At 52.6% G+C, this 12,513-nt stretch overlaps 1 non-coding gene across 1 annotated transcript; it reads left to right on the top strand.

The window, feature by feature from the left end:
• The first annotated feature begins 2,861 nt into the window (after positions 1–2,861).
• On the top strand, positions 2,862–2,934 carry TRNAY-GUA (transfer RNA tyrosine (anticodon GUA)). The gene has a single exon. It is a non-coding gene; the product is annotated as a tRNA-Tyr (tRNA).
• The last annotated feature ends 9,579 nt before the right edge of the window (positions 2,935–12,513 follow it).

The raw sequence follows: 12,513 nt of genomic DNA, 5'->3' as shown, positions 1-12,513 counted from the left end.
AGGTGGTCGGTGGTAATTTTGTTCCAGTTTCTGCGGGGAACCTGTTGCGGGTGGTGGTGAGTCGTGGTCTTACTGAAGCTGAAGTGGACGCAGCTGTGGTCCGTCCAGTGGAGTCCCGTGGTGTGATTGAAGGAGATGTGCTTGCTGGAGGAGAAGATTGCGTCGAGCGTGTGTACGGTGTAGTGGGTGGGGGTGTTCACCAGTTGTTTGAGTCCGAGATTGGCGAGGTTGTCCAGAAGGGTGGTGGTGTTGTTGTCGTTGTTATTCTCCAGGTGGAAGTTAAGGTCCCCTAAGAGAATGTAGTCATCGGAGGGGAGGGTGTGTGGGCTAACAAAGTCAGCAATGTTTTCGCTGAATTGTGTGCGAGGTCCTGGGTGAGACTCACACTCACTTAGGGAGGCTACACGTACTCCTCTCTCCTGTATCTCTGCACCCTGTAGTCCTCTGGGGAGTGACATTCTTCCCAGCTCCCACTTGCAGTTTGACTGAGGTCTGTGAGCTGCTCACTGCTTGTGTCATGCATTGTTTGACTCTGGAAGTTTTTCGACTCTACGGGGAGGGCTTCATGGCACTGGAAACAGTAGATCTATGAATGAAACATAAAAGGTAAGGATGTTTGTAAGTGGTATGTTTTCTGTATCTGCAGTTTCCTATGGACACGCTTCAGGAGTGGGGCCTGGTTTTCTGTACTATTTTTAAAAGTTTGGCAGTTCAGTCTTTTCTTTTTTTGATTCCACAGTCTGCAAAGCATGGTGCCTCCACTTTGGATACTTTTGTAAACAATGGTCTAGGTAGAGTCCCAAGGGGTCCTCTGGTAGCCTGGGTAAAGTAGTTTCACAACAGATTAAGTCAGATAAACAATTTCATGAAGAGTCCTCGGAGGACTAGGTTATTTAGTATACATGGACACAAGGTTTTGTTTTATTTGACAACACATTTATTATCTTCATAAATAAACTATCATATATTTTTTACGTAGTGTTTTAGTGCTCACAAAGGGTGTCATGATGTGATGGGCGCCTGGGGCTAGGGAGAACCTAGTGATCTATACTGTAGATACAGATAGGAGACCATGATTTCAAAATTAAACAATACATTAAGGCCATACAAACAATTCAATTTGGAGCAACCTCATGGAGGCACCAAACTACAGGAAAAAAGGAATGTGGAAATGTACATTTTTAAATACATAGAAGTGTCACAGCTGGCAAAATGCAATTTTACTTGAAGGTTTGAAAATAATTTCAACATTCCTCCAGGCATTTTTCATTCACATGTCTATCATTCCCTCTGCCACATTGCAAATCTCCTAAAAAGGTGTTTGTCCCATCTATCACAGATGGAGAGCGCACACACACAAACACACACACGCAAAAGCCTGCACATCCTGATCGTGAGTGATTGTTTCAGAGCCAAATATAGGCCTGGAAGGAGTTAGAGGCGTTTTGCTATGAGGAACTCTGCAGGATGCCCGTGGTCCCTGCAGGGGATCCCATAGGAGGGCAGGCCCCGTAGTATCTCGGAGGACGCAGCAGCCAGCGCATCCGGGAGTGGGCGGTGTGAGGGTCAGGGGAGAGGGGCGGGGTTACAGGTATATAAGGGAGGCCCCTCCTCACACGCGCCCTATTTGTCTGCTGCCCCCTCTCCCGCCAGGTCGCATCCTTTGCTGCCACCAGGCCCTTCCCTCTCCTCGTCCCTCTCCTCGTCGTGGCGTGGAGCATCGTCGGGAACGAGGATCGGCCCCGGGCCACCGTAGCGGCAAGTAACTTCGGGAGCGGGGTAAGCTTGCCCTCTTCGCCTCCCTGGGCCCCGTCCTTGGGCAAATCCCGAGTGGTACGGGGCTCCGTGGCATAGCCCACGGTGAGGTTGAGGCCCGGGGAAGGTTCGGTCGTGCCATCGTGCCAGGGGGGGGGGTTGCATTGATAGTGGCCATCTTGAGAGGGGGGATGTGAGCAGGCAGAGAGAGCGTGGGGGTATGGCGAGGAGTCGCCCGCGGTGGAATTGTCCGGGACAGCAGGCGTTCCCAACGCTCTGGCCTATTCCTTGCACGGGACTTCAAATTCGTTCTTTGAGGGGTATTGAACTCTGGTCAAACTATAAGCCTTTCTTGTTGAGCATTTGTGACAATGATTGCCCGACGCTGATTTCCGAGCTCGTTACCTATGGGAAAATTTTAGCCTTCGTTGGGTTTGATGTACAGTCCCTCAATATGAAGCAGTTCTACGAGTAATGCGCTTTCACTCGATGGGTCGATACAAACAAATTGTTGACCTGTGACCCTGTGGCCTTAATACATACAAATTGTGGGCCCGTCCGCAGCCATGTTGACCTCTGACCATGTTGCCTTAAATAAAATTGTGGGCCCGTCCGCCGCCATGTTGACCTGTGACCATGTTGCCTTAAATAAAATTGTGGGCCCGTCCGCCGCCATGTTAACCTATGACCATGTTGCCTTAAATAAAATTGTGGGCCCGTCCGCCGCCATGTTGACCTGTGACCATGGTGCCTTAAATACATACAAATTGTGGGCCCGTCCGATCTGGGAAGGACTCTGGCTTTCTTCGACATGAATGCCATTGTCTTCATATACATCCTTTATAACGCAATACTTTTGTTGTCCAGGACTGCACTGCAGTACACATGTTGTGAGCGGGTGTGCATGCTAAGATAATGCCCTTCGGGCAGCTTGTGTTTCAGGCAGCCTGCCGGCACCCGACGTCCACGGAATTGCCGAATTTCCTGTTAAGCGTCTAGTAACTAGGTGCCGAGGGGAATAGGTAACACGCTAATGCTACATTGCGTCCGGTCAGAGCGCTCTGCAAAGAACGATTTTCGTTATCATGCCATGTCCTTTGTTTCCCTCTTCGATAGCTCAGTTGGTAGAGCAGAGGACTGTATATCCTTAGGCCGCTGGTTCAGATCCGGCTCGAAGGATTTTTATAACCCAAGTTGTACAGGGCTCCGTGGCTGTGACCACGGGGAGGCACGAGGTCCGTGTAGAAGTCGTGAGCGTGTTGTTGTGCGAGCTTGGGGGCAGCAAGAGGTTGGGTAGTGTGGGGCCCAGCGTGATTGATCGGGTGCGGGGCATGCAGGCTAGCTCGCCATGCCGGTCAGCACAAGATGGCTCACAGCGCCCTCCCCTTGGGCGCGGGCAGAGGGGGGTGTCGGTTTAACACCAGACCCCCCAGCCTATCACTGCGCTCGCGGGTTGGTGGGTCGCAATAGAGTGTGTTAATGTGGACCGAGCCGGTTTAAGCGCGTGGTGCAATTGATGAGTGAGGAGCACATGGGTTTAGGAGCCCGGCAGTATACTCCGATGGCAGGCAGAACAGGGTTCGATTCCCGGACTGGCAACGAGTATAATTAAGGGACATCAATCATTGTCCTTTCCGCCACGGGGCCCCGGCCTTTAGCAACTTTGCGCCTGGGTTTAGGGCCGTGATACTGTTGAATACTCACGGAGATCTTGCCCGGAACTACTTTAGCATGTCGGGTGTCCTGCATTTACTTTATACGCTAAATTTGTCGGGTAGTATGTATTTATACAAGACCTTGATGGTGGATAAATAGACGTTTTAGGCCAATGGCAAAGCATCCCGGAATGGCATCGGGTGCAGTAAGCAAAGAAACCGGGTAAACACAATTTGCCATCACGCCTAGGGGGTGGACACGCTATCCGGCCTCTTCCTGCCAGACGGGCGTGATGCCTGAATCGCCATGCGGGTCTCGCATGCAAGGGGAGGAGGTGGCCGAACGGCTAGGGTGCTGGACCTCGAACCTGGAAGAGCCGGGTTCGAGTCTCGGGAGTGTCGCTCACACATCCTGTGATTCTGGGCAATTCAATTGTCCTCCCCGAGCCGATCATAGGGAATGAGTGGTGACATGTAAGGCGCTCTGATACCCGGTTCGGTTCGGTACTACAAATGGTATCCGGGGGAGTGTGGGCCAGTTGGGGCCCGACTTTTGCCTCGCCCCCCCTTCTGATGTGGCGGATCGGTGACCCATGTCGCAAGTGCAGTGCACCAGGACAGGCTGCATAAGCCTGGTGTTAGGGCCCGTGTGCGCAGATTCCTCCCCACTGGCCTCCACCCAGGCCCAATTGGGCGGCATGCGGGAATGTGGACGGGGGGGGGAGGGGCACCTAGGGATTGCGGCAGGCGTGTACCACTGGTGTCCTCCCGCAATGCCCTGCCGAAGCCTCCCACCCTCACAACTCCATCCGTACTAACACACAGTTATAAAGACCGCTTTGAGTCGGCTGGGGAAGCGCCCATTGTTCGACACCCCCACGCATAATTAAATTAAAGGTATGGGCCAAAGGGTGTCTTGGCACCGCCGGGCTTGGGGTCATAGGATCAAGGAAAAAAACAGCCTTCTCACGGCGCAGTCTGCACGCAGGGGCTGTTCCCCTCCCGATAAAGACACACCCCCCAGGGACAGGTAGACGTGAGGCGGGTAGGAGCGAGAGATCTTGCCCGGCCATGCGTGCTATAACGATACCAGCTTTAATCAGTGTTGGCAACAGGACTGATAACATAGAGGTTCGACATTTGTATTATCAGCGGAAGCAAGTAATTAAGTCATAGACCCTCAAACAGTTCAACATTGCGGGAGAAGCTCCGGGGCTCATCTTGGCAGGGCGGTGCTTCGCCGGCCCTGCAGACCAGAGTTTTTCTCTTGGGGCTGCTAGGAAGCTAGTTACCGAGGGGTTTATTAAAAGGGCCTCTTTGTGTTTCATGAGCGGCACTGCTAGGTCGAAGCATTACAAATTAATCTGGAGCACTCATTATATATGGATGGCTTACGCCTCACACCACGCATGTTTGTGTTGGGCCACTGGGGGGCATGTGCATGTTCACTGCATAGCTTAGTCCGCACCCATGACTTACGAGAAATGGCTGCGCTCACTCCGCCAGTACGGCCTTTTAGTTCGCCGCGAGAAGTCCCGCAGCGCCTACAAGGAGTAGGTATTTACTTATTTAGGCGTTTTATACAGCGCAGTTCTTTTTTCCTGATGGCGTCAGAGCGCTTCACGCGCGTGTTGCTCTGGACGGCCCGGATGGACGGCGTGTGGCGGCAAGGCAGTAGGGGGGGTGATCTGTCATCACTCCTTATGCTGCATCGGGCATCGTCCAATAGACGGAGGTCAGTTGGTGGATTACTCAAGGAATAACTGTCTGGTATCACTCCCGGAAACTGACATGGTACTATAACATCGCAACAGAAACCTGAACTCCCTCTGACGATGCGTCATATCAGGAGTATGAGGTCGGCCTACGATGGCACTCCAGGGACAATGCATGCCATCCTCCCTTCCCCCATCATAGACATCAACTTCTGCTCGTCATGTGGAGCCCAGAGTGATGTCTCACTTTCCTAGATAGCGCGGACCACACCGGAAGGTATCGCACCCGCTCTTCGCTTCCGCTATCGAGCACGGCTAGACTAGACCAGGATGATGCCCCGGTTACTTACCGGTAATCTTCATTACTCCGAGTCCATGTCTTCCTCGCCACAGTAATCTACATATGAGCCTCCGGCTCCACACAGAACTCCAAGTAAAATTAAAAGAGCAACGCTCTAGTCTCCCCTCCCTCCTCCAATATGGCCCCCGAGGCTTCCACCAATCCCATAAAGGGACACATAACCAGCAACTCAGCCTGAAAACTAAGCCGCAGACATGAAGCCACCACCAGGGCCGGGAGGGAAGGGAAACTATACTGTGGCGAGGAAGACATGGACTCGGAGTAATGAAGATTACCGGTAAGTAACCGGGGCATTACCTCCTCGTCCTGTCTTCCTCGCCACAGTAATCTACATATGAGCCGATACCAAAGCAATCAGCTTCATGTAAGGAAAACAGACCACCACATCAGTGCAGTGAAACATATTTTAATATACAGAGGCACAACAACCCAAAATTGGACAACCTCTTAAGGCACCCCAGCAGTCAAAACAGAAGAGGCAAACGAAACAGAACCCCCACCCCCAATCTGGAGGCGGTAATGGGACATGAAGGTATGCGGAGAAGACCACGTAGCAGCCCAGCAAACATCCTCCATAGACACCCCTTTGAAAGAAGCCCAGGATACAGCAACAGCCCTGGTGGAACGACCCTGAACAGGAAGAGACGGAACCACCGACACCGAAGCATAGGCCAAAAGAATGGCCTCCTTAATCCACCGACTGATCGTGGACAGGGAGGGCTTCAAACCCTGACGCGACGAACCATAATTTACAAACAAGCAGTCAACCTTACAAAAGGGAGAAGTGCGAGAAACGTAAATCAGTAAGGCACGCCGAACATCTAAGAGGTGCAAAAGGGACTCCTCAGCCGAGGAGGGATCAGGACACAGAACCGGAAGAACCACCTCGGCAGACCGGTGAAAAAAAGAAGCCACTTTAGGAACAAAGGTGGGATGAGGGCGCAAGACCACACGGTCCGCCAAAACCAACAAAAACGGGGCAGAACGAAGGAAAGCACCCAACTCACCCACACGCCTGGCAGAGGCAATCGCCACCAGAAACACCACCTTGAGAGTCAAAAACTTCAGGTCCACAGACTCCAAAGGCTCGAACGGAGCCAACTGCAAGGAACGCAAAACCAAAGGAAGGTCCCAAGGAGGAGGACGCATGATAGGACGCGGCCGCTGGAAAGAAAGAGACTTAAAAAGTCGAGCAACCAATGGAGAAATGGACACCAAAGGCAGGACATGAAAAGCCCGAATGGCGGCCCACTGAGCCCGAAGGGTCGAGACGGCCAAACCCAACACAAACCCATCGTTCAGAAAGTCCAGAATGCGAGCCGGATCCAAAGAATCCAACGTCAGCCCACGATCAACACACCAAGAAGCAAAATGATCCCAATGCTTGGCATAAGACTTAAGCGTAGAAGGCCGCCGTGACTGCTGAATGACACCAGCCACAGTCACCGAACAACCGCCACGTATCAGAGACTCCCTCTCAAGAGCCAGGCCCGCAGACCCAGGGAACGGAACACCGGCAGAGGAAGATGAGGACCCATCAGAGGATACGGCACGAACGGCAAGGGCCACCCCGGAGACACCGACAATTCCCACAGAAGGGGAAACCAAGGGCGACGCTTCCAACAAGGCACAATCAGAAGCACCAACGACCCCTCCCGCTTGATTTTCTGTAGCACAGCCGGAAGCAGGGGAACAGGGGGAAAAGCATACAGCAGACCCTCCGGCCAAGGGAACGAAAGGGCGTCCACCCTCCAGGCGTCCCGGCAAGGCATAATCGTGCAAAAACAACGGGTCTGGGCATTGTCCTGGGAGGCAAACAGGTCCACAATCGGACAACCAAACATCATCCGCAACCTCCCGAACATCCACCTCGTGAGAGACAAGGAACCCATGGAAGGAAACACCCGGCTCAGACAATCCGCCACTGTGTTCTCCGCCCCAGGTAGGTAGATGGCAGACAGGGACAACAGATGCACCTCCGCCCAAGAACCAATCCGACGAGCCAGGCAACTGAGGGAGCGAACCCTGCACCCCCCTTGATGGTTCACATACGACATCACAACCTGATTGTCCGTCCGGATCTGCACGTGGTGACCCTGAACAAGAGCTGAGAATTCCAACAGACCCAGAAGGACGGCCTTCAGTTCCTTGAAGTTGGAGGAACATGACAAAACCGACTGAGGCCAAATCCCTTGAGCCGCCGAAACCCCCAGAGTAGCACCCCATCCCAGCAGGCTGGCATCGGTAGTGACCACGCGGGTGGGAACAATCAGAAAAGGGCGGCCTTTGGACAGATGACCCTCGTCCAACCACCAACCCAGGACCACCCGAACCTCCTCCGACATAGGAACCAGAACATCCATATCGAGGGAACAGGGGTCCCAATGCGATAAAATGTGGGACACCACCGGGTACATATGAAGGCGAGCCCATGGCACCGTCAACAAGGAAGCCGACATCAGACCCTGAACACGCAACCACAGGCTCACAGGATGAGAAACCCCCACCAACAGGGAGCGAACAGCAGACATCAGGGACAAAACACGGGGAGGGGGCAGGAACACCATCCCCCACTGAGTCTTGAACAGAGCCCCAATGAATGTCAATTCTTGTGCAGGAACCAGGGAGGATTTCGGCACATTCACTAGGAACCCATGATGCGTCAGGACCTGGCACACCTTCTGGACATGCAACTCCGCCTTAGGAAGAGAAGAAGCAGAAATTAGAATGTCGTCCAGATAAGGAAAAACACTAACCCCCTCTCCATGTAAATGTCCAATAAGAGGAGCCAGAATCTTAGTAAAGATCCGTGGAGCAGAGCAGAGTCCAAAAGGTAATACCTGGAATTGGTAATGACGCCCCTGCACACAAAACCGGAAAAACTTCTGAAACTCCGGATGAAGAGGAACATGAAGGTAAGCATCCCTCAGGTCGATCGAAGCAAGGAAATCCCCCTGAGAGATCAGAGGAAGGATCAAAGGCAGGGAAACCATCTTGAACCCTAGGTGAGGGACGAAAGTATTCACCCACTTCAGGTCCATCACAGGTCGAAGATCCCCCGTGCGCTTGGACACCAGAAAAAGAATGGAGTACACCCCCTTCCCCACTTGGTCGCAGGGCACAGGAATCACCGCCTTTTTGACCACCATGGAAGCGATGCCGTCCAAAAGCGCCAACCGTTTCACCGGATCCCCGGGACAAGGAGTGGCCTTGAAATAGTCTGGGGGCGTCTGGGCAAATCCAATGCGCAACTCCTCCGAAATCACGCGAAGCACCCATTGGTCTGACACAGTCTCGCGCCAAGAGTCCATGAAGCAAGAAAGTCGACCCCCAACCGGACCGACACCAGGAGCGATCCAGTCAGGATTTGGAAGCAGGAGCGGAGGAGGCAGAAGCGCCGGAGAACCGGGACTTATCAAAGGAGGGAGCACCCCGGCCATGCCCCCGTCCACGAAAGGGCTGACCAGCCCGGCCCCTCTTCGAGGTACCAAAAGACCGCTGGGAACCAAAAGCACGGAATCTGCCAGGACGGTCAGGAGCAAGCAGTTTACGGTCCTCTGCCGTCTTCTTCACCATGTCGTCAAGAGACGAACCAAAAAGTCTAACCCCAGAGAAAGGGATTTTCATAAGCAAGTTCTTCTGAGCAGCGTCAGCTTTCCAGGAACGGAGCCACAACTGACGCCTCGCAGCCACAGAGGATCCGGCCGCAGAAGCAGCAGCCCCCAGCGAATCAAAGGAGACATCCGACAGCAGACGGACCTGCTGCTCCATCATCGCCAGGGTAGAAGAAACATCCTCCCCTTGGTCCAACAACTCAGACAGAGACTGGAAATCCTTGAGCAAGGACTGGATAGTGTAAGAGGAATAGGCCGCCGCCCGGATAGAAAAATTTGCAGCCGCAAAAGTGCGTTTCACAGCACCATCCACCTTACGGTCAACCGGGTCCGTAGGAGAAGAGTCCTCCGAGACAACGGACCCATGTGAAGACATGCTCGCCAACAAAGAGTCAACCTTCACGGAGGCAGGGTATTTCACCGCAAAATCCTGAAGAGGGTACCTCCTACTCAAGAAACGAGGAAAGGAACCTTTGTCCACATCCTTCCATTCATTCTCCAGGACCTTCAAGACAGAGGAATGGAGAGGCAAAGAATCAGGCTCAGGACGATGATATTGCGAAAACAGATCGTCTTCCAGAGGCACCACAGAAGCAGGAAACACCAAGTTATCGCGAATGTGACCCAGCACCTCCTTCAGGTCGGCACCCTGCACAAAGCGCCCCCTGACATCAACCTCCTCCTCATTCTCAGAATCATCAGGAGCAGCAGCGCCATCAACCCTCGCCTTCTTCGCAGGAGGGACAGGCACCTGACCGCTTAAAGCAGCAGACACAGCAGAATTGATCATCTGCTGCAACATCTCCATCGAAGGAATTTGCACCCCAGAACCAGAAGCCACAGCCAAAGAATCAGGAGCACGAGCATCAGCTGAAACATCCATGACAGTCAGCCACGTGAAGCAGTGCAAAACAAACACAGGCAAAAGGCAGAACAGCCCGTTAAAATAAGGGCCCGAGGTTGCCAAGCAACCCCACAAACCCCACCTCGACGCATGCTCCAAGAATAAATGCAGCCGGAAACGCCGCGCGCGCACCCACAGCCACAGACAGAGAGCAGAGCCCAGCCCAGCCGAGCCCTGAATGCGCCCTTGAAGGAGCAGAGAGCGAAGAGGCAGCAAACCATGCCGACGCCAACCGGCAGCAGGTAAGATAACGCCCACGGAAGCCACCGGCCCCCACAGACAATGCCCCCGGCCGCGCAACGTCCGCTCAGCAGGACACGCGGCCGGTAAAAGGCAATTAACCAAACGGCCGACAGGACACAAGGCGTCCCGGCCATACAGCATACCCAGCTGCAATGAACGCCACGTACGTCCGCTAGGCAGGACACGAGGCACAGAGGCAGAAGAAGGGGGAAAAAAAATTAACATACACGCATTCGAATTCGAACAGAAATACACGCCACAGTGAAACAACACTACTTTCCCCCAACCAGATACCAACGGACTAAGGGAACCGCTAAAGCAGGAACCCAGCCCACTCACCTGACCAGCAGGGAACACAGCACTCGGAGAAGTGCAGAAAAAAAGAACAGGCTGAGTTGCTGGTTATGTGTCCCTTTATGGGATTGGTGGAAGCCTCGGGGGCCATATTGGAGGAGGGAGGGGAGACTAGAGCGTTGCTCTTTTAATTTTACTTGGAGTTCTGTGTGGAGCCGGAGGCTCATATGTAGATTACTGTGACGAGGAAGACAGGACGAGGAGGTAATGCCGAGGCCCCTTCTCGTGGCACGTCGAGGCGTCGAGCAGGTCTTCTCCCCTCCCCCCCCCCCCCCCCCCCCCACACACCGGAGGAGTGTCATTTTTAGGCGGTACGCTCGGATCTGCAGTGCGGGGCCGGTTATGCTGTGTCAGGGATTGATGACATGCAGCACCAGGATGGCCTTGCCGTGTGGTAGGCCGGGGTTTGCGTGGCTTTTCTGGATTTGGCTTGGGCGAGCTGGCCACGTCTCGGTATTTTCTAGGCACACCACATAGGGTCCACATTATTGAAAAGGGGTGCCCATGCATGGGGGTCGCTCATCCCCACCGCTCTGCGGGGCCAGGAGCCGGACAAGGGAGCAGCACCCGCGTTTCCTATTGGGGCTCTCACCTTTGTTTCGCTGGCCCGCTCGTATCAGGTAGATTAGCTGTACTCGGTCGTCGCTTTCTTTGTTTCAGTTGCTTCTGAGCCTGGTGGCCCCGTGGTTTGTGCCCCTGCTAATTCACGGGAATTGGTTTCCCTATTCCCTCCATGGATAATGCCGCCTTGCGTTCTGCCGACAGATTTGGCGGGCGAGCAGTCAAGTAAACAGCTCATTGTCTCTTACTGATGCACGCGCGCGTTCATTGTGTCAGGGTTCGTCATTAAGGTTATGCTCTCTCGGCTGGACACTATCACGCAGTTCCACTCCCTTGTGCATCAATTGTTACGTTGTACCATAAGGTCTGATTTCTAGAAATTGGCTAGAATAATTGCGCAGTCTGACAGGGATCCCTAATAACTTCAGTTATTTATAGGTCTGAGACAAAGCAAAAATGTGGTTCAAAACAACATATCTTAATGTAAAATGCCAAACTCCAGAAATACTAAAAGAGGACACAAACACTGTATCTTATTGGACATTGTATTACACTCCCAAGCCTCAGAGAGAAAACATAATGCAAGCAGGGTATAGGTGTCTGTGTTACTTTACTTTAATGTAAAAGGATTAACATATGGCAACATTAAGCTGTAAACCCTAACAAACAGGACTGAAAGAGTGCCTGGGATGACACGGAAACAGGTTGCCAACCATACAAAAAACCTTGCATGTTGGTAGTATCTCTATATCATGAACCCAAAATAACCTTGTTGGTAGTATTTCAGTGCCTATAATCGGGGTGCTCAAAGTGCGGCCCTCCTGACCTTTGCTTGCGGGCTCCCAGCTGTATGACTGCACTTGGCTACTGTTTACTTAAAAAGCACTAACATTCAAGAATGAGTCAAATAAACAGGGAGTGTTATTTACAGGCTAATTAAAGTAAGTAAAATAATTAGTGTAGAAATATTATCCCCCGCCCCCCCCCCCCACACCCGGACAACAGTGCCAATAGTGAACTAAGAGGCAAGTCAGTTGCCAAGAGGAAGACTCTGGGTGGTTAGGGCTGTTATTATACGTGGGTATTAGAGTTTATTGACTCAAACACAAGAGGTCTGTACAACATATCCTGAACTCATGTATTTCAAGGTGCTCTCATTCACAATAATGAAGAAAAAGGAGGTATGGTGAAATTAGTTGGAGCAAATGGGAAAGCTGGGATTGTCCCTAGGTTTATGGTTACTTCCTTTTTATACTGGTGTCTTCCAAGGTAGAAACAGAAAGCAGTAAGGCTTACCACGAGGTGCAGTAGAGGGATAGCAGTTCAGATACAGAATAACACAGTATTGACA

This window comes from Lissotriton vulgaris, unplaced genomic scaffold (assembly GCF_964263255.1).
Source record: "Lissotriton vulgaris unplaced genomic scaffold, aLisVul1.2 SCAFFOLD_6090, whole genome shotgun sequence".
Taxonomy (NCBI): domain Eukaryota; kingdom Metazoa; phylum Chordata; class Amphibia; order Caudata; family Salamandridae; genus Lissotriton; species Lissotriton vulgaris.
The sequence above is the reverse complement of the archived record's forward strand: the minus strand, read 5'-3'. Positions and strand labels throughout refer to the sequence as shown.